Below are 22,388 nucleotides of genomic sequence, written 5' to 3'. Positions count from 1 at the left end.
AATAATTCAAATTCCCCACTCCTGGGACAGAATAATTGGTCAAAATGTCCACCAGGCGGCAAGTGAAGGTGGTAAAATGTCCTTTGTACGATCAAAATCGCTAGTCTGGGGACGTCACATACGAAAAATGTGTTGAAGCTGACAGACACTGAAGAAATGAGATTGAACGAAATGAATGTATATTTGATGTGCGGGTTACAGAAAAATGTGAGAAGCACTTACCTGGAAAATTTAAGCAATTGTCTCTTTTTCACATATTTGGAACAAGAGCCTATACAATGTACATTACTAAATCAAATCTACGTTGTATCGGCTCTTGCTCAAAATATTTAGTTTTTCAATCTGTAATTACGCCGATCAGATCAAACCAGTCTTATCCAACGTACACCGACAGGAGTATTGTCCACGGTTGTTTGCTTGATAATGTTTAAAGCTGAATAGCTTGTGGGGTCGTGCACAAATGAAATCAAACCAAATTAATAAATATCAAATCATATTGGTTTTAGAGAGGAGGGGAAAACCGGAGTACCCGGAGAAAAACCTGAAAAATTTAGGTGCGTGGCTCCCGGCCATGGCCACTTGATTCGAACCCGTGACCTCTGCGATGCCGTTATATACATGTACATTTATTCCATTCATCGATTCCTTCTCAGCGGGAACAAATGAGCCCAAAACATTCACCTGCTCCCAACTGAGTGCCTTCGTAGCCCAGTTGGTAGCGGACCCTTGCACCGATATCGCAGAGGTCATGGGTTCGAATCCCTTTGGAGCCACCTGAATCAACCTCGTCCCCAGGGCCTTCTCCTCTGTGATTTTCAAAATGGCGGCTCGTTCAGGTTTGCCACCTGAATTTGTCAGGTGTCTAAAAAAAAAACAGAGACAATTGCTTATATTGTGCAGCTAAGTGCGAGGATCACTCCCCTCAATGAGCTAATTAAACGATTTTCTTTGAATTTTGACAAAGCGCAAATTTCATCCTGACATTTGCCACCAGTTGCCGCATGCAAACGCAATGCTTCTGAATCATTTCTCGATTTTCTTTTTAGATTTTGGGAACCGAAGGCCAATAAACCTTTTTGCTGTTTTTCGCTAGGCGCACAGTGTACTCGCGAAATTGCTGACCAGTCCCGAAACGCAAATAAAGACTACAACCAAACGTGCTATTTAAGTTTACTTTTGTTAAATACATCGACATACATGTTGGGAACTGAAGGCCAATAAACTTTTTGCTGTTTTTCGCTAGGCGCACAGTGTACTCGCGAAATTGCTGACCAGTATCGAAACGCAAATAAAGACTACAACCAAACGTGCTATTTAAGTTTACTTTCGTTAAATACATCGACATACATGTTGGGAACTGAAGGGCAATAAACTTTTTGCTGTTTTTCGCTGGGCGCACAGTGCACTCGAGAAATTGCTTACCAGTCCCGAAACGCAAATAAAGACTACAACCAAACGTGCTATTTAAGTTTACTTTCGTTAAATACATCGATATACATGTTCTTCTTTTAGTATACAAATTTAAAGATTCTTGAATTTTTCCCGTTTTGAATTCTATCCCTTTCTATACACACAGTAAACCCTGATTTTGGGGGTAGCAGGAATCGAGCAGTCATGATAACACTCGCCTTACATCAGTGTGGCCGAGGCCGACCCGCGGATTCGACGACATACTTTTGTTGCTCCTCCAATTTGCTTCAAGAGGTCTTTGCTCGTATACACACGTTTTCACGTTATCCCCTTTCATTAAAAAACCAAAACGTGATTTGATTTGATCCGCTTTTAAGAAACGCACGCCTCACTTAGGTACTTGGAATACATTAAAACCAGCCCCTCCAATGAACAGCGTTTTGTGAAAATAATCGGTTTTCCAGCAGCAATTTCTCCCTCCAGAGATCAAGTGTTTGACAGTTGTGCGATCAGGCCATTGCCATTTCATGCTGTGCAGCATACCTACATGTCAGGACGCAACAAAGGATTCAGTATACTTGCATGGACATGAAGTGGTTTCAAATAAGTACCGACAGCCGATGAATTGAAAAGCGTCGGCTACTTCACGATGAGAAATCGGCTACTTTTTTCCACTGAATTTCAAAAACTAAAGGCAGATTCTTTATAACCTAAGTTAAAAACTTTTTTGGACAACAACAAATGAAGTCGTCTAAATATGATTATCAATTATTTTGCTTTCAAGATGTGGCGTTTGGGAGCGTTTATTTTTTTCTCAGTGCGTGAGCGGGCGGAATTTCAACAAATCCTGCAATCTGATTGGTTCCGGGAGCGGGCGGCATTTTCTCATCCGGCCCGCTCACGGCGGGCGGAATCCTAGCCTTGGTTACGTAAGCTGGTGTGATGACCTTAAATTTCAATTTCCTTTGACACCGAATTCGTTTACATACAGAAGTTACTTTTTATTAGACAAGAGGTTTGGAAATGGAATTCAAATAAGAAAATTTCTCTTTGAAACGTTCAGTTTGTAAGTCGCTTTAATACTGCATCCGCTATCAAGTGCGGTGCGAGTCAACAATTAAAAAAGTTATTTCAGAGAGGAGGGGAGAGAAAGGAAAAAAATAAACAAGTTTTTTTACCAGCTAAGGGTCGGTCCGTACAGCGAAAAACTGTGACCACTGCCACGATACCCTACTACTAACCGCCCCGTCACATAGTGGAACAGCTGCCTCTTCATGTCACCAAGCAAAGAACTTGCACCAATCCTAAACAAATTAGGACGTGTTCACTCATCTCCAAGTTCCTCTTACATTAAGGATAGCCAAGTTAAAGCATCTTTAGAATTCCACCTGCAGGCTTGAATCCAACTTTATGACCCGTTTGCTGAAAAAAAGAAACGAGGAAATGAATAGTTCTGCTCCAATGGCGTTTTTGCACCTGTCCTAACCATGCAGACTCTCTGTTTGTTTGTTTGTTTGTTTGTTTATTTAAAACAGTTAGACGTAGAAATAAAAGATTGTACTCATTGAAAAAAGTTACTATTGACTTGAAAATCGGCATTGGGAACACCATTTAAGAATCCAGTACTTTTTCTTTTTTACTATTAGAGGCGCAATGCCAATCATTACCTAGTATCTGTGCAGCGGAGGTAAACAACTTTTCACGCACAGCAGCATAGGCTGGACAGAACAAGAGGCAATGCTTAAAGTTCTTATCTTTCCATTTTCTTTTTATTTACGGAAAACGACAAGAACCCTCCGCTAAAAGTAATTATCGAGAATAAACCCGGCTTTTACAGTTCCAGACATCTTTTTCAAGGCTTAAACCGCATTAAAAAGCGTATTTTCGGATTTCTGAGCTGTTTTGACCGAGCGACGAAGTCCTGGGCTGATCGCAGAAGGAGTAACTCACTTTGCATTCACGCGCTTTACTACCGTGGTAAGTGACAGTATAAGTTCTCTTTTGTATGAAAAGATAACGAATGGAATGAAATTGCACTCTACGAACATTTCACTGACATTTCACTACCAACACGGCGACAACTTACTCCTGTTACGTCACAGGACCCAGTCCCCCTTCGCGCTTGATCAAATCTGGGTTACTTAAATGTGCCAAAAAAAAACCTTAAGAACGTGGAATCCGCGAATAATTTTTGAAAAAGTGTATCAACGTACCATTCAACTTTTCTTCTAAAAGGTAAAAAGTCATAGGCACTTTAATGTCTTCAAGAGGTGCACAACAAAGAGTACAAGCTGGCGACTAATGACTTCTTTTTTTTGACCGATGGAATTTTAAAGCGCTGAAATTAAGCCTTACACGAGTGTGATTAACTGATGCTGCACGATAGTCTCTCTGTTACAATCTCGACCAACAGTTTCATTTCTCACCAGTTTTCGCTACTGACAGTAGCATCCCAAATCAAAGGTCAGTCACATTCTGCATTGTGATTGGCGGATTTCAATCGAGTTTCTCAGTTTGTGTCTTGAACAGTCAAGCAAAATGTCAACATCCCTATAAAGGATCAGCGGCATTAAAAAAATGACTCAGTTGTTCGACAGTTCAACTTCAGAATTTGCAAGTTTTTTAAAGGTGCAGTAAAATACACTGCTAGCAGTTGTGTTTTTTTAAGGTCAGCCAAGGCAACTGCTTCAGACATGAAGAAAAACAACCTTACCTTGGTTGTCATTATTTTCTCCCGGTTGGTTCCTTTCAAGTGATAACATGGCATCTGACAGGATGCGGCGATGCGGATCCGCATAATTCACTAAAATCCGCATCTTCCGCATAATTCCGATATTTTCCGCAAAAAACAGAAGAAATACCCGATATTAGTGATAAAGCAGCTCCTTAACATCCTCAAAAACATAAAAGCCGAAGAAGTTGACTGTTTTGAAACGCTTATTTTCCTGAACATTGAAGAAAACACACCATTTCGTTCGCAAGATGAAAGTTCGTAAGAAAGATCGTAAGCAGTTTCCGCGCATTTTTTAGCCAATGAGCCTGGACACAGTTTTTGTTCCTACAATGCTTTCCATTGGACGAGAAACAGTTACTCTTCAGCAAATGAGGTGACTGATAAGAAACTAAGTCAATGATCGAGGGAATGGATCGCGCTCCAAAGGTATTACAATTTTGCTCCATTATCTTCAAATTGAAACAAAATTCATGACGAGAAACAAAATAATTTTTTATCGCTTTATTTATTTTACCAAAAGTTGCGGCAAAATCCCAACTCCTAACCCTTTTATTTCAACGGTGAAAGCTGGTCGCAAATTGGTGACTCCTCCATGTATTTTAATCACAAAGGGCAAAAATTCAGTCACAAATGCGATTGTATTGGTTGCAATTTCGATTACGGATTTACCGTAAGCATGTAAATACATTGGACGGGCCTAATTATTAGTTTTATAACTTGTTTAAATTTCCGCATAATCCGGTGTAATTTCCGCATAATCAACGCATGTTTCCGCATAATACGGCCAAAAATTTCCGCGTAATCTTTAATTTTTTCCGCATCCTATCAGAAGCCATGTGATAATATGATTCGGAACGCTCAGGACTCTAACTTCGAAGGGCCTGTTATCAGTCTTGCTATAAAATGATAAACCTAAGTTACCTGGTAGTAATCCCTGACAGCTCGCACCATGACTAACGCCACAGGAAACGTTGCATTAACTGATTCCTTGCCTGTGGATGTTTTGATGAAGTCTGAACCCGCCATCATGCAAACCAGACTGGCTTTGTACACATTGGTCAGTGAGCCCAGTTCACCTAAAGGATTCATATATTATAACGAACGCAAACATCGATAAAATAACAAGTAACAGTTAAATTGATGATCTTTATGCAATTTAAGGGTTATACATACAAAAATTATGAACTGAATGCATGACAATCCTAATATCAAATTAGTTTCACGTCGTCAAAATCACGTGTCCAGAAGATTCGGGCTACTAATCAGATGTAAGCTTGAGAAATAGATCAAAGAGAGTCCCTTAAGATCTGCAGCTATAGTCGTTCAAAAAGCCAATGAAAACTAACCAGCGAAAAAAATCCAACTGAGGCTCGAATTTTGCCTGTCTAAGAAGCTGTGAGCTTCTAATTTTATGCTGAAGGAAAGCAAGGTTTTAACTCAAAAGTGAAGACTAAAAATCTTGAGGGAACTTTAATCAGAATTTTAAATTGCAACTTAAGTTTCCAGTAATTCAGGAATACCTTAATAAGGTTTTGAACAACTGGGCCCAGAACACTAACAACCCATTAAGATTTTACAACAAACACAAAGGGTTGGCATTAGGGAAACCCTTTTGAGGTTCCTTAAGAATTTTCAAAACATCACAAGTGACCATAAATCACAAAATGCACAAGCAAGTTCATATGATTTTTCATTTATTGTGTACTCAACAAAAATAATTACTCCATCACTGTGTTTTTACAGCAACTTTGGTATGTATAACCTCCATGGCACTCAGAAACCAATTAATATGCATTCGCCATTGACCAATCAGAAACACGTTTTATCTGCTAAGTATAACAATTCTGCAATAACCACAGTACATCAAGTCACCTGATTTGCCACATATATGTACATGACAAGATAAAACTGCAGTACCTGTTGCAATGATGGTTTTTAGATGAGCTTCCCTACAGGCCTTGCACATTGCCATCACTTCATCATAAAGTGCTTTCCAGTTTGCCTCTAGTACAAATGCTCTGCTGATCACAATGTCTATTTCCGCTGCACCGGATGCCACAGCACATTCTATTTCTTCCAGTCTCTGTTTAATAGGTGTTTGACCTGATAAAACCACAAGCCCATCATCTTACATGTAATGTTCTGGAAAAGTTTCACCATGGAAGTAACGTAGGGTGTATGCAGGTAGCATTAATTTTATTTGTTTGACCCCAAGGGGATGGGGACTATGGGTAAGAGGTCAATAATTTATTGTTCGTCACTGTGTTTTACTGTTCAAACCTAGGCTCCTGCACAGAACAATGCATTCTGGTCACTCTGCAGTGTGTTCTGGTCAAAAGTAAAATGCTCAAGATTTTGCACAGATTTGCCTCAGATTTTGATTTATTTTTGCTACAGCTGACACTCACTTTGATTGCTCCAGAGCAAAAATACATGTATGTGCATAAAGAGCAAACTAATAAGTGCAGTTTTCGAAATGCCAATTTTACATCAATTACAAGATAGATAATACTATATTAGCACCTAATAGAAAATAAGTATAATACATAATACCACGAGCAGTCCCTCCACGCGATTCTGGTGTGGTTTCACCTAAACTTGACAGCTAGGAGCCAGTTCTTGAAAGATGTAATAACTCTATTCCAGGGATATATTAGCCTTATTCCAGCACATTTATCCCCGGAATAGAGTTATTACACCTTTCAGGAACCCGCCCCAGATCGAAAGGGGTTCAGTACGGTGTAGTACAGGGCTCGAAATTGCGACCAATGCAGTCGATTAGCGATTGGATGTTTTCCTTCTGTGACTTAAATATCTGGAGAAGTCGCAAATTTGCGACTTGTTTTCAACTTCGCTCTTCCGAAACAAAAGGGTTAGCAGTTTCTACTTTACTGCTAATTTTTCTAAAATAAAAAAAGAAATGACACAATTATCTTGTTACGCGCCGTGAATTTTCTTTCAATTTGAAGCGTAATTTAGCTGCGATGTTCATGCACAACTTCCTTCCATTCATTTACCCTTTCAGCGGTTTTTTACACACAAGTATTGCGGGCTCATATTTTGTTTGCTAAACCGCTGACAACAAAATGCAGCGCGACTATTTTGCGACTAATGATTTGCGACATTGCGACTAAATTTTCTTGTCTTGTCGCAAAATTGCGACTGGATTTTTTCGTTAATTTCGAGCCCTGTTAAGTAAGGCATTACTTCTGTACCGAAACATCGACAAAGAATTATTTACCAAATTTCGAGAAATCGAGCAAATTTCAACGAGAATTCGAGCATGCAAGCAATTGCGAAAATTTTGCGAGCACGTGTAAGCGAGCACTCGTCTAAAGTTTGCGAGCAAATCGAGCAATGGCCAAATTGCGGCGAGCAGGGATCATTCGGTACCCCTAAAAGCATAAGGGTTTGTATGGGACATTGTGAACGGTGTTTAGGAGTCGAAAATAAAGAAGATGAATCCAACAAATTGCCGCACCTTGTCTTCTTGATACCTTATCAGTGTTTCTGTGGTATACATTGGCCATTTCAACGTGATTCCAGTGAGTTGTAAGTTCGCTGTTTTCTCTTTCTCTGTTCATTCATTTTATTATATATATGCGAGAGCAACGGTAGAACTAAAACTCGTTAGAATCGCGCTGAAACGGCCAGAACTGCTAAGAACATACCATAAATAAGACAAGGAGGCAAGGTGAGAAATTGTGATGTACTTTTATTTCTATTTTAATTCCCTTAGTAATGATCGTTAAATTCCCCATAAAAAACCCTTATAAAATTTGTGTTACGCGATTCTTTGTGAGCCTCTAATCATTGCAAATGAAAAGACTGAAACTCGAACAGGAAGTGGTGGCCTTGCGAAATGAATTTTGCCGGGGATCATGAGTGTGGCAATAATATACCACGCAGAAAGATTGAATTCTATGAAATGAAATTTACAGTTGAAGAACTGAGTGTACTAGTGTGCTGCTCCTTTTTTTCAGTCCACTGGGAGAAGAAATTCTTTCGTATCAACTCAACTGTTTTTTGAAGTCAAAGACACAAGCAGAATATTGGTTTAAAGACAATCATGGTTAAGAAGCCTTTGTGGACGATTGGGATATAGGTAGCTAGCCGCGGTTGAACAAATGCCAACTACACGATCATAGTTATATTCTTGTGTTCATCAACTAAGGAAGCAACCAAGAAACTATGCAGCTGTACAACAACTGTTCAGGTTTACAACAGCAACAACAACTAACCAGCACCAACTACTGCAAAAATGGTATATCTTAGAGCGGTTTTCAAATGAGTGTCGTAAAACCAAAACCAAGCTAATTACTTTGGCCAATCAAAAAGCACTGAGACAATCCAGTAAACCAATCAAAATTCGAACTAATTACACGTAGCCGACACAAAGTGCGAGAAAGTGTGCACGATTGGTTTTGGTTTCACTTCTGATTGGTTGAAAAAGTGGCGGGAGAAATTTGAACCAATCATTGCGTGAAGTAATGCAAAACCAAAGTAATTCTCTAATTACTTTCGACACTCAGGGTGCGTTCGATTGGGAAATCTGGATTTAGATCTTAAAATCTGGATCTTCGAATTTCCAAGCGAACACAAAATCCGAAAACGGATTTCGCGACGAATTTTGTTAATTCAGTGAAGTCCTTACCCGACATGAATTTCCAATTAGTGAATTTGCGATAAAATCCGTTGTCAGATTTTGTGTTCGATTGGAAATCCGAAGATCCAGATTTTAAGATCTAAATCCGGATTTTCCAATCGAACGACTTAATTGGTTATCTTCTCGGAAAAGGGTGTGTTTTGCGCACCGTCGTTGAAGACGGAAAATACAGACAAAAACATGAAATATAAAGATTTGTCGAGTTTCATAACCATCTCTATGCATTAACTATGGTTGAAGCTACAACAGAAAATTCAAATTCGTTGCCTTGCTGTCACGTTCTCCGTAAAATTTGAGAATGGTCATTTCACGTCGCAGATTTGCCGAAAACGAGAAAGAAATGTACAAAAATGAAAAGTACACGTGCAGAACGTGCAAAGCTATTGTTTTTACTCATTAAATATGCAACATTTGTGACCTTGTCGTTGCCGTCGCGTCGTAGATCTTAAACTCCCTAATATTCACACATGTCTACGAGGCTTTATGGTCAAATTTGAATACTATTCAAACTTCATTGAATATTCATGATCCCTCACGATGCTTTGATATGCATCGGTGTCAGTTTAGCTTGTAAGTCTCGGAGAAACATCTCCAAAGATGGCTGAGGGCCAGGCGCGTATTGCAACCAATTTCAACCAACGAGAGGTGGAAGAGATAGCTGAAAGAATTCAACCAAATACTGGCGGCCTACCGAATACTGATGTTTCTGCTGAGGCTCCTCCGAGAACGAATGGTTCAGGTCAAAATCTTTCTTCTGGTTTTCAACAGCTTTCAACAGCGAATTCAGAGCAAGCAGTGCCGATAGAGAGTAGTTCGGTTGAGAGCACTTCGGCGGAGGTAAGAAGTTGGTTCTTTGCTTGGTTGGCGGCCAATTTCGTGTTTGTCATTAGTAATGTACTTTTCTTAGCCGTAGTTTTTATTAGGAGCACATGGCTGGTAATTTATGCACGATTACTTGGCATTCTTGTTGGCCCTTTTTCTTTGTTCGGTTGTTGGTTTCGGTCATTGTGGCGGGGATAGTTTCCCTTTAAGTACTGGACGCGCCTGGCCCTCTTTATCCTTGTCTCTGGCACCATAATCCTAATGTTGTATTAATTTATTCTAGATTTAACTTGACTGGCTTGCCGTGTTTAGATATCTGGCGAATTTATGTTGAGTGAGAGTAGCTCTCTCTCTTATCCTGGTGAATTTGGAAGAGGAGAGACGTGAGACTGTTGTGTCAATCAATAGGTGATTAAAAAAAGGGGAAATTAAGTGAGACTGTTGTTGTGTCCATTAAGAGGTGTGACTGTTGTGTCCACCAAGATGTGAGACTGGTGTGTCCACCGATCGTGAGACTGTTGTGTCCGCTAAGAGATGAGACTGTTGTGTCCACCAAAAGATGAGTTTGCTGTGTCCCCCAAGTGACGAGATTGTTATGCCCACCGAGAGGTAAATTGTTGTGTTCACCAAGAGTTCAGACTCTTTGAGCTGGGGACTGTGCTAGGTGTCATCCAAGAGATAAATGGGCAATTGGTGCAGCTAAGGAAGGAATTGGAACAAATGAAACAATCTGCCAACAGTCAGATAGGTCAGACCGCTCTTGCGAGTGTTCAGGCGTTGATAAAGAAACCTCCAGAGCTGTTTGATCAATATGCAGCTATGGCGGCTTTGGAGAACCTCGTAAATGTTGCAAAGGATAAAGGGGATTCGGAGGCGGGAAAATATTCGATTATTCTACGCCAGTGACGTCCTCTGGTTGGCAATTGATGCAATTCGCGATTCAGAGCGTAATTATAAAGTTAGTAGCGACCAAGCAAGAGGCGGAGGTAGCTAAGGTTGTGGAGAAAGCGTTGAAATCTGCTAATCAGCTAAAAGAGGAGACAGGGCAGAGAAGGTCACACCCTTACCAGAGGGGAAGGGGTAGAAGACCCTTTAATTCAAAAAGCTTTGCATGTGGGAGACCCGGACATTTGCAAGATTTTGTCCGTTTGAGCAAGCGCCATTGGATTCGAAAAAAGACATTAACATGGTGTATTTTGTGTACTTTTGAACATTTGGCGACCGATTATCTGTGCATTTATGAAACGGAATAAGGACTAAGGATTATGGACTGGACTTTAGTTATTCGTTGTGTCTTGTTAATTGTAATAAAGGGCATTTAATGAAGTGTTTTTAAAGGTTTCTATTCTTTTGTGCGCTCTCCTACTTACACAAACATACACACACGCAAACACACGTACTCCTATTGGTTTTGAGCGCATTTCGGAAAATCAATTTTTTCTTAACCCTTCAAAGGTGGGATGACTCAGCAAGCGTTTTGTCTTATAGGGCATTCCCTTTTTGCCACGATTTTTCTGGCTGATGACTCATTTCCTCCGGGCTTGGCTTTCCATCTAGGAGTACTAGTTCTCCTAGCCGAGTATAATGGTTTTTCGTAATGATGATTGTAGCCTATGAGGAAAAAACAAAGGTTTGTGTGGCAATTTGACCCACTCTCGGCTTGTCGAAAGGTGGATCTTCGTACAACCAAATGGGTACTCCTGGATGGAACCCCAAGCCTGGTGGGTCCTGAGATGTTGCTCAATGAGGTTCTCCGCACTCTTAGTGGAGATTTGCGCCAAGTGGCTGATATCTCCTTCCGTGACCCTGATACATTTAAAGCGGGAGAAATTCATAAACATTTTGATACCTGGAAAGTAATTTTAGAGGGCTACCAGCGACAGGAGAGGTTCTTACAATGGATTCGTAAGGAGTAAATGTTGTTAACTTTATGAGACCCTTTAAAGGAATATTCAGGGGTGTTCACTATGATTGTGATATCCCCCCGGCAAGGGTCATGGGTAATCATAGTTCATGCAACAAGTTTTCGGACTTTTGCACACTTTGGAAGAGCGCCCATTGACTGGGGCGGTTCGCGTATGGGGGAAGGTTGGTGAGATTGCCCCTCCCCGATTGGTCCTACCGCTGACTGTCGAACCTTCTAAACCAAGGCTGTGTATTGATGCCAGATTCCTTGATCTGTGGATGAGAGATTCCCCCTTCTCGTTAGACAAGCTTAGAGATGTGCCTCGTTATGTTTATCCTGATTCGTTAATGTCTAAGATAGACGATGAATCGGGGTATGACCACGTGTTACTTACAGAAGAGTCTGTGCAGTACTTTGGAATAAGGTGAGGGGATTGATGGTTGGTTTGCACAACGCTTCCCTTCGGTTGGAAGAGTTCTCCTTTCGTCTATCAAACTTTAGGTTTGTCGGCAACGCATTTCTTTAGGAACATTGGAATTGCGTGCCCCCTTTAGTATAGATGATCGTCTGAATGAGGAAATCTTATTGGTCTAGGCCGATAGCAGAGAGAAATGCTGTTCACAGCAAACATTCTGCGGAAGCTGCCCTCTACATTGTGTGCAAGCTATTAGTTCATCTGGGCTATTTTTTGGGTTTGGGAAAGTGTGCACTGAGACCTACTAATTGCATCACATATCTTTAAATGGAAGTGAATTCCTCCTTACAGGCATTTCAGATTCCTGTCGGGAAAAAAGTTAGCTTCGCTGCACTGAGAGAGGAGGTTTTCAGCGGGTCTGTGAATATCCCGGTTAAGACGTTGCAACGACTTATGGGAAAGGCTATATCTTTTTCATTATCTTTCCCCGGCGCAAAGTTTTTCGTTCGGGAGATGGTTTGGCGTCTGGTACGGGGCTTACGAAAATTACCCCGGCGCTTAAGGAAGAGATCCTTTTCTGGAGGTTTTTAGATGATTGGACTGGTCATGTTCCGTGGCGGTTGGAAAAACATGTTGAGATTGAACTCTCAACAGAAGCGTCCCAATCACGTTGGGCTGGTGTGATTTACCGTCAACATACAGATCTTGTGTTGGGTGATTTCTGAGAGGCACCTTAACCAAGGAGAATATCAACATTAAAGAGTTTTGGGCGGTAGCTAAGGTGCTCGAGGCATTGCCTGCAGAGATAAGGGATTGTCGAGTTCATGTCCAGGTGGATAATCAGAAAGTTTTACATACATGGATGGGCCGGGGCGGACGCGCACGTGGCATGTATCCGATTGCAAAGAGGATTTTTCACTTGACCCAGGCAAAGAATCTCCATTTAACCATCTCCTTTGTCGCTTCAGCGAACAATCCAGCGGATGAATTTTCAAGAAATTTGTCAGCCGGACTCTATGCTGTCGTCATCCAAGTGTTGGAATAAGGTCCAAGACCTGTTTAGTGGTCCTTCTGGTCATAACCTCGACTTAATGTCACTTGATTCTAATGTCCAGCGAGATCGTTTTTGGCGAGCCGTTACCGCATTTCACACCATACCCCACACCTGGCTCTGTTGGTGTTGATGTATTTAGTCAGAACTTGCAACATTGTGACGGGAAGGAGGTTAACACATATGTTTTCCCTCCTTTTGGCTTGATACACCCTCTGCTAGGTTATCTTCAATCCCAGAGAGCAATTGTGACTATGGTGGTCCCTGGGAAATCCCCTCGTCCTCCTTGGTGGCCAACTATTGTATCCATGTCTTCGACAGGCGTTGTCCTTGCCAGAAATGGTGCCTTAAATGTTTTGCTTGCCCCTGCCAAGCGTGGATTTAAACCGACAAGATTGAATTCTGACTTATGGGTTTTTCAAATTGACAGATTCTAATATGTAGGGTTTCCTTTTCAGGCGTTACCAAGGGTCCCTAAACGTTTTGTGCCTTCAGTGGGGTGTCCCCAGTGCGCCTACCCTAATGATGAAAGTTTCAGGTTCTGTCAATCTTTTGGTCACCCTAGGGCGCCGTTCAAGAAGTCACCCATTTCTCTAAAGGTACCTGTTAATATTCATGATCAGGGGCCCGTTTCTCAAAAGTCCCGATAACTTTTCGGGCCCGAAAAGCCATTTGTGAAACTGCCAACCGCTCGTTTTGGAAAGGCGACATTTTAACATGTTTTCAAACTAACTAAAAGAAATATGTCTGTGAAGTTTGACGACTTAAATCCTCTCCGTTCTTGAGATACAAAAGGAATTGTGACACCCGAAAATGCCCCGAAAAGTTTCGGGACTTTCGAGAAACGGGCCCCAGGATATTAGGAGGAAAAAGTTGAAACTTACGTGCCGTCGGAGTGCTACTCCTTATGGCAAGCACAAATCAGCACTGGAGAAGGAATTTACTGGTTTTGTATAGAATCTTGATCCGCCTTTGGACATTCTGTCGGCAACTCCGAGTGCAGTTGTTGACTTCCTTATTTGGAAAGATAATTTTGGAAAGACAAAGGTGCACCAACCACGTTGCCTCCTTTCCGGACAAAGGTACAATACACAGTGTTCTTGTCTTAAGAGACTAGCTTATGGTACTATAGATTCTCTGATAGGAAAGCTCCGTTCTATATTCTGCTTGTACGGTCGCGGTTAGGATGAGTCCCCCATTCCGGGTTATGGAAACCCAGCTGCCTCGAAAGTGGTAAAAGATTATCTTTCCATTGTTCGGGAGGAACAATTGCGGGCTAGAATTTCTCCTACTCAAGCCCAACCTTTTTTCATTGATGATCTATTGGCTTTATCCGCTTACATTGCAAAGAGATTGAGAGACAGGTATATTTCGTCAAAGGAGCTTTATACGTTTGCAAGAGATCAGGACGACTCTAAGACTTTATTTTTTGCGGGAGATAGAGCGGGAGATCTTGGGAAAATGAAACTGAAGAAATGCTTTATTTTTCACGCGAAGAAGGTTTATTGTTTAATCATCTTGTTACCATACATCCAATTTGTTTTCACTCAAACGCTATAGTAAAGATTTGTCTCTTTGTCCAGTTACTACTATAGAAACATATATTGCTATTTGTGATGATTTAAAGTTACCAGTACGTCATGGTTTCTTGTTTAGACCCCTCTCTCCCCAGGGATTTGTCCAGCCATTACCGTTTGACTCGTCAGCAGCGCAAGCGCGGTTGAATTTCTATGTGGGAAAACTTCCGCATGTGCTCGAGCATCGGAAATAACTTTGCATGGGCTGCGTAATGGTGCGCTATTTCTTTGGCGATGGCTGGCTGAGATATTCAGACGGTAATGGATCACATAGGATGGAAGACCCCTTCTATGGCCCGTCACTACATAAAGTTGAACCAAGTTCTGGGTTCGGGGGCGCGGGTGATTTGTTATCTTTGTTTCCAATGAACATTGCACATAGTTATCCAAGGCAAAATGACTTACTAGGATTCACTCAAGCCTTTTGTTGAATATCACATATTGTCTTCTTTTCTTTAGTAACGTTTTGAATAAATTGAATAGAGCTTTACTATTTTGTCTTATTTGTTTGGGGTTGGAGTTGGAAGTTTGGGGATAATATTTATTAGGATTGGGAGGGTTTTGTGTAGGGTATATTGAAGAGCTTCTTTAGCCGGACGAGACAGGGAGGACTTACCATATCTTATGCTAATGAGGCAGCAAGAGGTATAATGAACTATTCAAACCTCATTGAATATTCATGATCCCTCACGATGCTTTATTAAGCACGTAATGATATGCATCGGTGTCAGTTTAGCTTGTAAGTCTTGGAAAACAACTCGCCCACCCTCCCTCCCTGGTAGCAATGCGTAGTATTACTTGATTCTCGACAGCCCACCTGAGTTGGTTCACAATGTACAATGTTTACCTATTCGTTCGTTCTTTCAATTTTTGCTCTCGGGCATAGCAATCAACTGTTGCGGTTGCTCTCTAGGAGCCATTAGTTTTTTCCTCTCCCTCATGTTGCCTCTCTTGCACTCCGTGCTTCTCTCGGTCGTTTGCTCGACAGGGAGGACTTCCCATAACTTATGCTAATAAGAGGGATAATAAACTATTTTGTTAAGAAATCTCCCTTGAGACTTGTGAGACAAAGAAAACAGAACTGAGCCGTGAAATTTGACTATAAGGCTTCGTATCCATGCCTGAATATTGATATATCGAACTATATTATTATTATTATTATTATTATTATTATTATTATTATTATTATTATTATTATTATTATTATTATTATTATTATTATATCGAACTATATAGAGGTTTTGCACGGCAGCCATGTTGCATGGCAGAAACAATGAAAATGTTTTACATAACAAAGAACATTTGTTCCCATAGTAAAAAGAATCTATTGCTCCTGCCATGCAACATGGCTGCCGTGCAAAACCTCTATTGCAGAGTTAATTAGTTTCAAATACTTGAAATTAGGTAAAACCTAAATTTGACAGTTTATTGGCATATTAGTAAAAGAAAAGCACGTAATCCTTTGCAAAAATTTGCTGAGAAAACTAAAGAACAGAATGGAAAAGTAACAACAGCAACTCTTTACAAAATACAGACGCAGTTCGCACAAGCATTAATTAAGAAGCGTAGTGCTGTTCTTTGCGCATTATTTACAGATTTAAGAATAAAAAGCAGCGATATAAAAGAATGAAGTTTCAACGGCTCCATGCCATCATTCTTAAATTCAAATAAAAGAGCTTTAGGTGAGTTCATAACATAGTGAAATGTACGCGTGAAGGTCTCAGTGCATATGATTAATAAGAGAAAAAAGTGTAAAGAGTTGTGTATAATACCAAGTTATTAAAATATTACAAACAAAGCTCACTTGATATCCAACGGCGAAAAATGAAATTGTTGTTGAAGACCATTACTCGTCGCTTTAAAGATTCCAGATATTTATTTTCACCGCCTATCTTGTTCATCCAATTGACGTTCCATTCTTGAGCTCCATGAGGGTATATCCACTAAAACGCCATTCGCGTTGCAATGACTTTCGACGCCATTGAATTAGTGAAAATTCTAATTGTTACCGGAAGACTGTGCAGAGTTGAGTACAAATACTGAAATATAAATAGCCTGACAACAGAGATCACAGATCCACTTAAGGTGTTCGATTCCTTCTCTGTCTTTGTTGAACCCATAAGTTACCAGAGAATTTTCCATTTGGTTTCAGTGTTGTACATAACACCACACTTGGCTTGAAAAATACTAGAAATACAGCTCACTTTGATTTCGGCTCGACGGGCGAAAGATTGTTGTCGAAGTCCATTACTCGTCGCTTTTAAGATTCCTGATATTTATTTTTCACCGCCTGTCTTGTTTATCCAATTGACGTTTCATTCTTGACTTGTTACCAAGCCCTTATATTTCGACTGCGCGCCATTTTCAACGGAAGAGCCTGCTTGCAGTCTAAAGTAAAATCTAACATTTGATTCATGTGTGTACCGCTCTCGACCAATCCATTTTCCACGCACACTGGTGTGCGGACTATACAAAAACCCATGATTTTCGTGCAGGCGGTATTTCAAAGTCCTCCTCCCCATTCTGCTCGCAGCTTCGTCTCCAAAACTTTATTCCGCGCGCCTACAATTCCGTCAGCTACGCAGGCTATGTTTGTGGTGGACGCAAATTTGGACCCCCGAAGAGCTTTTTCCAGGGCAAGGACTTGTCTATACATCGGCCTCGTTTTGGTACTCAAGTGGGAAGTATGAGAAAACGCGTGGCATCGTATCACAGGTAACCCCAAGCTCACGGAGTATCGTTGTTGCGTTACATAAATTTTATAACGGTTTGTATCGAGAATTTATCGATCGTTATTTAGAGCTTTTTCCTAGTCCTCCAAGAAAATGGTACGCCGAAGTACCGATCTTGTAAGATTCGTAGGGCAGCGAGTTTTCCATCGATTGCGCTGAAATTTGGGGTGTTTACTGGGGAAAAAATCTCGGCTTTCTAGCTTTCATGACGCCTACATATCAGACTTTGCGACTCAGGCAATTTGAGCCGATGCGAAGGTGAAATTTTCAACAGATCGGGAGCGATTTTACTAAAGTGTTTCAGCCAAAAAATTACACTACACGCTTCGGAAAGGACTAAGAAAAGGATTGTGGTTCATTGGATGGCATTTCAAGCGCTGAAAAGGTAAGATTATTTTCGTAGCGATACTAAAAACAAATTGCGATTTTGACACGGCAATACCACATTATATTGACGGCTAGTTGGGAGAAAATATATTCCGTATTGGGCTACCTGCTCTTTTTATCGTGAAATTGGTCTTCCTGTCTGCTTAAAAATTCGCCGAGACACTGCAAAGTGTATATTTTCTTCCTTTCCTGTATTCAGGATCACGGACGGTGCATTTAGTCATTCATGTCTTTTCAATGCCCTGCTGTGGGCTCGTTAACTTTGAGGGTCGACGAAGTTTAGGCGATGGTTAACTGTGAGATGATGTTAGCCCTTGTCTTGTAGGCAGTTGTAAACTTTCCGGCCACATGTAGCTAGGGCGAATATTTTTTCAAGGAAAGTTTACGGTCAGAAAATTAATATGTGTTCTGGCGGATTGAAGGCTATCCATTGCAGTTTTTTCTTGAGCATCGCGAAACAGATCCATCTCCCGATGCGGCACTTTGTATTTGCCAACTAACTGCGTTTTCACACAGGTTTTGGACACGGAAGACGAAAGTAAATTGTTTTCTTTGCACCACTCTATGCACAACTCTGGAAAGGCTATAAAGCAGGGACAATTTCCAAATGATCAAATCTCCCATTGCTGTGACCCTTTTACTTCGGTAGCCATCTTGAATAGAGACCTTTAGATTCTAGTACGAGAACGACTACGAGTACGAGATTTTCTCATAAGGCAACAGTGAGCGCGCGCAAACCATCGTCATTTTGGCGGGGAAAATGTGATGCCGCCGTCATTTTAGTACGAGGTTTTGCAAAAATGTCGTCGAATCAAAACAAGTCAACAACATGGTAGCAGTTTTGGCTTTTTTTGATGAGCAAAAAGGCTCAGTTACCAGCAATAAGAATAACTGAGCAACCTATACTGCTAACAAAAAGTAAGATTAAGCGTACGGGTTATAAATTTCCTTGGTATTTTCGCTAAAAACGGGCAGTCAAAACTCGTACTCGTTCTCGTCCTCGTCGTTGAATCTAAAGGTCCCTATTATTACGTCGACACAAGTTTGCTTCAAAAGAAGGCAAATGAAACGATTTTAATTGCAATGAACTCGTGCATGAAAGTTTCCCATGAAGGATGCACCAATCAGAGTTTAAGCGTGGTATACTCTTCCACGCAGTGAACTTATAAGTGTGCCGCACGCACGGGACATGAAGGGAAAGCAGGTCACAGTTCACAGCAATACTGGAAAACCTAAAACTATCACAGGGACTAACCTTAAGCCTAAACAGTGCCTTTAGTCGTACTTAGGGCTACGGTTAGCATTATTAAAGGGATGGGTTGTTTTAAGAGTAGTAAAACAGGGATCTCTTAACGGTAACCTACAAGTGTAAGTTCGATTGTAGGTGCTCGGCGCGGCACGTGTATATAATTACGTGTCATTGTTATGTAAACAGTCAGCCAGAATTCAAAATAAATATCATTTTCAAGGTGTGAATTAGCAACTTGACACGTTTATAGCTCAGTGGTAAAGAACAGGGACAAGTAATCCAGAGGTTTACAGTGGGTCGGAGTTCAAGGCAAGCTGCGAGTGACATATCATGGGATAAAATGGCAGAAAAAGCCGAGCGGGATCTGGAAATAAGAACAAGGCGAAGGGATAGAAAGAGGAAAGCTGGAACAAAAACGAGTAACGATGTGGGCGATGAAGGGAAAGAAGAGAGAGAGAGGGAGGGAGAGAAAAAATGAGATCCGTTTTTATTCATCCCGTAAGTACAAATTACCCATGTATGTATTCAGTTCTCTTGGGTATACGTATTGTTCTACAAAACAATAGCGCGAATGAATAATTAATTTATTCTGCATGCATAATGAAGTAGGGACCTGTACGGAAATCATTCCTATATTTTCTCCCAACGCCGTCCATATAATGTGGTATTGCTGTCTCAAAATCGCAATTTGTTTTTTGTATCGCGATCCATCATTTATAAGGAAACTAATCAACCCGCGCCTGATCGAAATTTCAATTCTTTCAACCTACGAAACGTATTTGTTTGCGTTCGTCAGCAACCCAATTTAGTGCAACGACGTCAATTTCAACATCAGAACCAATCACAGGTCGCAAAAGTGAGACCCCGCGTGAAATATTGACGGCTCGCGCATAGGCAAAACTTTAAGAAGATTGCGATACAATAGACCGATTTCGATATATTAAAATTCAGTTCGAAACAAAAGACATCATCTCGAGGCTCTGGGGAATAAATATAAGGATTTGTATGAGTTTATTCCCCAGAGCCTCGAGATGATGCCTTTTGTTTAGGACTGAATTTTAATATATCGAAATCGGTCTATTGTATCGCAATCTTCTTAAAGTTACGCATTGATCGCTGATCCGATTATTCCTAAAATCCAAAAATATTCGTGCCTCATCAGTTTTCGGTCGAATTTATGTCCTAGCTAGAAAGCAGATAAATTGCACAAAAATTTTAGTTTTGCATCCAAGAATTCGTAATCAACGCTAAAATGACCAAATTTTGCCTGTAAAACATATTTTAATGTTATTTTTCTTAAATTTTTTCGTTCAACTTTCGCTTTTATAAAGTGTTTCAGTTGACTGTAAATAAGTTATATGCTGTTGGAAAGCTTATTTTCTTAGCTTTAAAATGATGTATTTTTTCCCCCTAACTTTAAATATTTTGTGAGGAAAAAAACATTTTTTGGCGATGGCTGAATTACCGCGGTTTGCTTGCGGTTGGGAAAGTAGGAAAAAGAGTTAAAATAGAAATAAAAATACACCCGAATTTCTTACCTTGCCTCCTTGTCTTATTTATGGTATGTTCTTAGTATTTCTGGCCTTTTCAGCGCGATTCTAGGGAGTTTTAATTCTACCGTTTCTCTCTCCTATATATATAATTCCCTGAGGTTGGCTGGCTACTTGCTGGCGGCGGTCTCGCATATCCATCGAAGGAAATAAGCCGTAAATTTACTCCGAACGCTCAGGTCGCCTCCAGATTCAGCCCAATGCACGTTAAAACCCTCCTCTAACTAATGCCTTTCTCTATGGGACAAAAGCAGCCGCAGTGCGGGAATTTCGACTCGCTAATATAACGGCTCCCCTCCATCGAGGACTGTCGGCGATGCTTTGCCATGAAGTTCCGTGCACGACCGTTGGAAAACACCTTACCGACCGGACCCAAGGCTCAAATTTGTTACACACTGGGTGGGCAACGATGTCAGTGACAGGTACACTGTAAAACAAACTGAATGTTTATGTTTTGTTTGTGAAACATCTATATAATGCATCAGCATATCCCTGAGCTTCGTCCGTATCTGCGTGACAGCTCAGTTCTTTAATTTTCTGAGAAGGGAACCCTCGTCGCCCACCCTGTGTGTAACAAATTTGAACCTTGGGTCCGGTCGGTAAGGTGCTTTTCAACGGTTTCGTGCACGGAACTTCTGAACCAAGCATGTTGCTCAGGGCAAAATCAGCCCACTGCGGCGATTTTCAATTCCTTTCCGTGAAAGTTTTTCTGATATAAAGATTGAAATATGTAGCAGCACTATCATTCTTGGTCTCAGTGGAATTTCGGGTCGATTTTTGTGTTTCCGACTTCTTCACCGGAGTTCCCAACCTCGAAGATAAATATAGAAACAGAAAACAGCGAACCTACAACCAACTGGAATAAGGTAACGAGAAGACAAGGTAGGGCATTTTTGTTCGATCAGGAGCCATAATCAGGGATGCAGACCGTAACGAGATGTCATTTTCACTGTTAGGTTTGTCCCCATGTGTTGTACCAAAAAATCTATTTTTAGAAAAAATTGCACCATGTCGTGTGCCACACGCGTGTAAATTCTGCGAGGGCGCCGCGCAAATAAAGAGTTTAAAAATGGCGTCCGAAATTACTTTCGTGAATGAGGATAATATCGAATTTCTGTCATCAGTTTCCCTTTCAAGTTTGAAGCAAGCGTTTGCTCAGGACTATTTTGAATAACCGTGGGTATAAGCTCAGGTCACTTGATAAGACAAAAATTCATGTGAGTCACACAGAACCGTTTAGACTTGAAATGAGAGGTGTTTTATTGTGGTACTAATTGTGTTCTTTCTATGTAAAGAGAAGTTGAATAATGTTACCGATCAGATTCCTTACAATAAAAAAATTTTTGATTTTGAAATCTTTTACACTTTGAGAATTGTTTGTCTTTAAGAATATTTCAAAGTTAACCCTGCTCTGTATCTGCATGTTTTAGTTTTAATTAATTTGTCTGTAAGTTCTTTATGCAATTGACATTCTTTTGCTAACAATATCAGAAATACTGTTTTGAGACGGTTTGCCTCAGTCATAAACATATTTACAAATTATTACTGGGTTGCCTATGGCAAACCCAGTCGAGGTCTGCGTTTAGTTTGTTTGTTTGATTTGATTTTTTTTTTTTTTTTTCCGTGTCGGTAAAAGTCTTCCCTGTCACTCCCCTGGTTAGAGGTGTTTTTGTGCATAGAGCCTTCTGCGCGTATTTTCTTAGGATCGAGAGGGTAGTGGAACTGCGTAGATTTCTCTGGTGGACACAGTAGAATCATTAACTTAGCCTGCAATGGCGTCGAAAGTCATGTAACGCGAATGGCGTTTTAGTGGATCCTTAAACAAAATATACCCTTATGGAGCTCAATAATGGCAAGTCAGTTGGATAAACTAGGCAGGAATCTCAAAA

At 40.7% G+C, this 22,388-nt stretch overlaps 2 pseudogenes; both read right to left on the bottom strand.

Moving 5' to 3' along the window:
• Nucleotides 1-1,919: 1,919 nt before the first annotated feature.
• The window catches only part of LOC138042268 (deoxyribose-phosphate aldolase-like), a 27,702-nt pseudogene continuing 7,233 nt past the window's right edge, over nt 1,920-22,388 (bottom strand).
• The window catches only part of LOC138042267 (uncharacterized), a 12,289-nt pseudogene continuing 10,998 nt past the window's right edge, over nt 21,098-22,388 (bottom strand).

Source organism: Montipora capricornis, chromosome 3, assembly GCF_036669925.1.
Source record: "Montipora capricornis isolate CH-2021 chromosome 3, ASM3666992v2, whole genome shotgun sequence".
Taxonomy (NCBI): domain Eukaryota; kingdom Metazoa; phylum Cnidaria; class Anthozoa; order Scleractinia; family Acroporidae; genus Montipora; species Montipora capricornis.
Note: the sequence above shows the minus strand (reverse complement) of the source record. Positions and strands in the feature narration are given on the sequence as shown.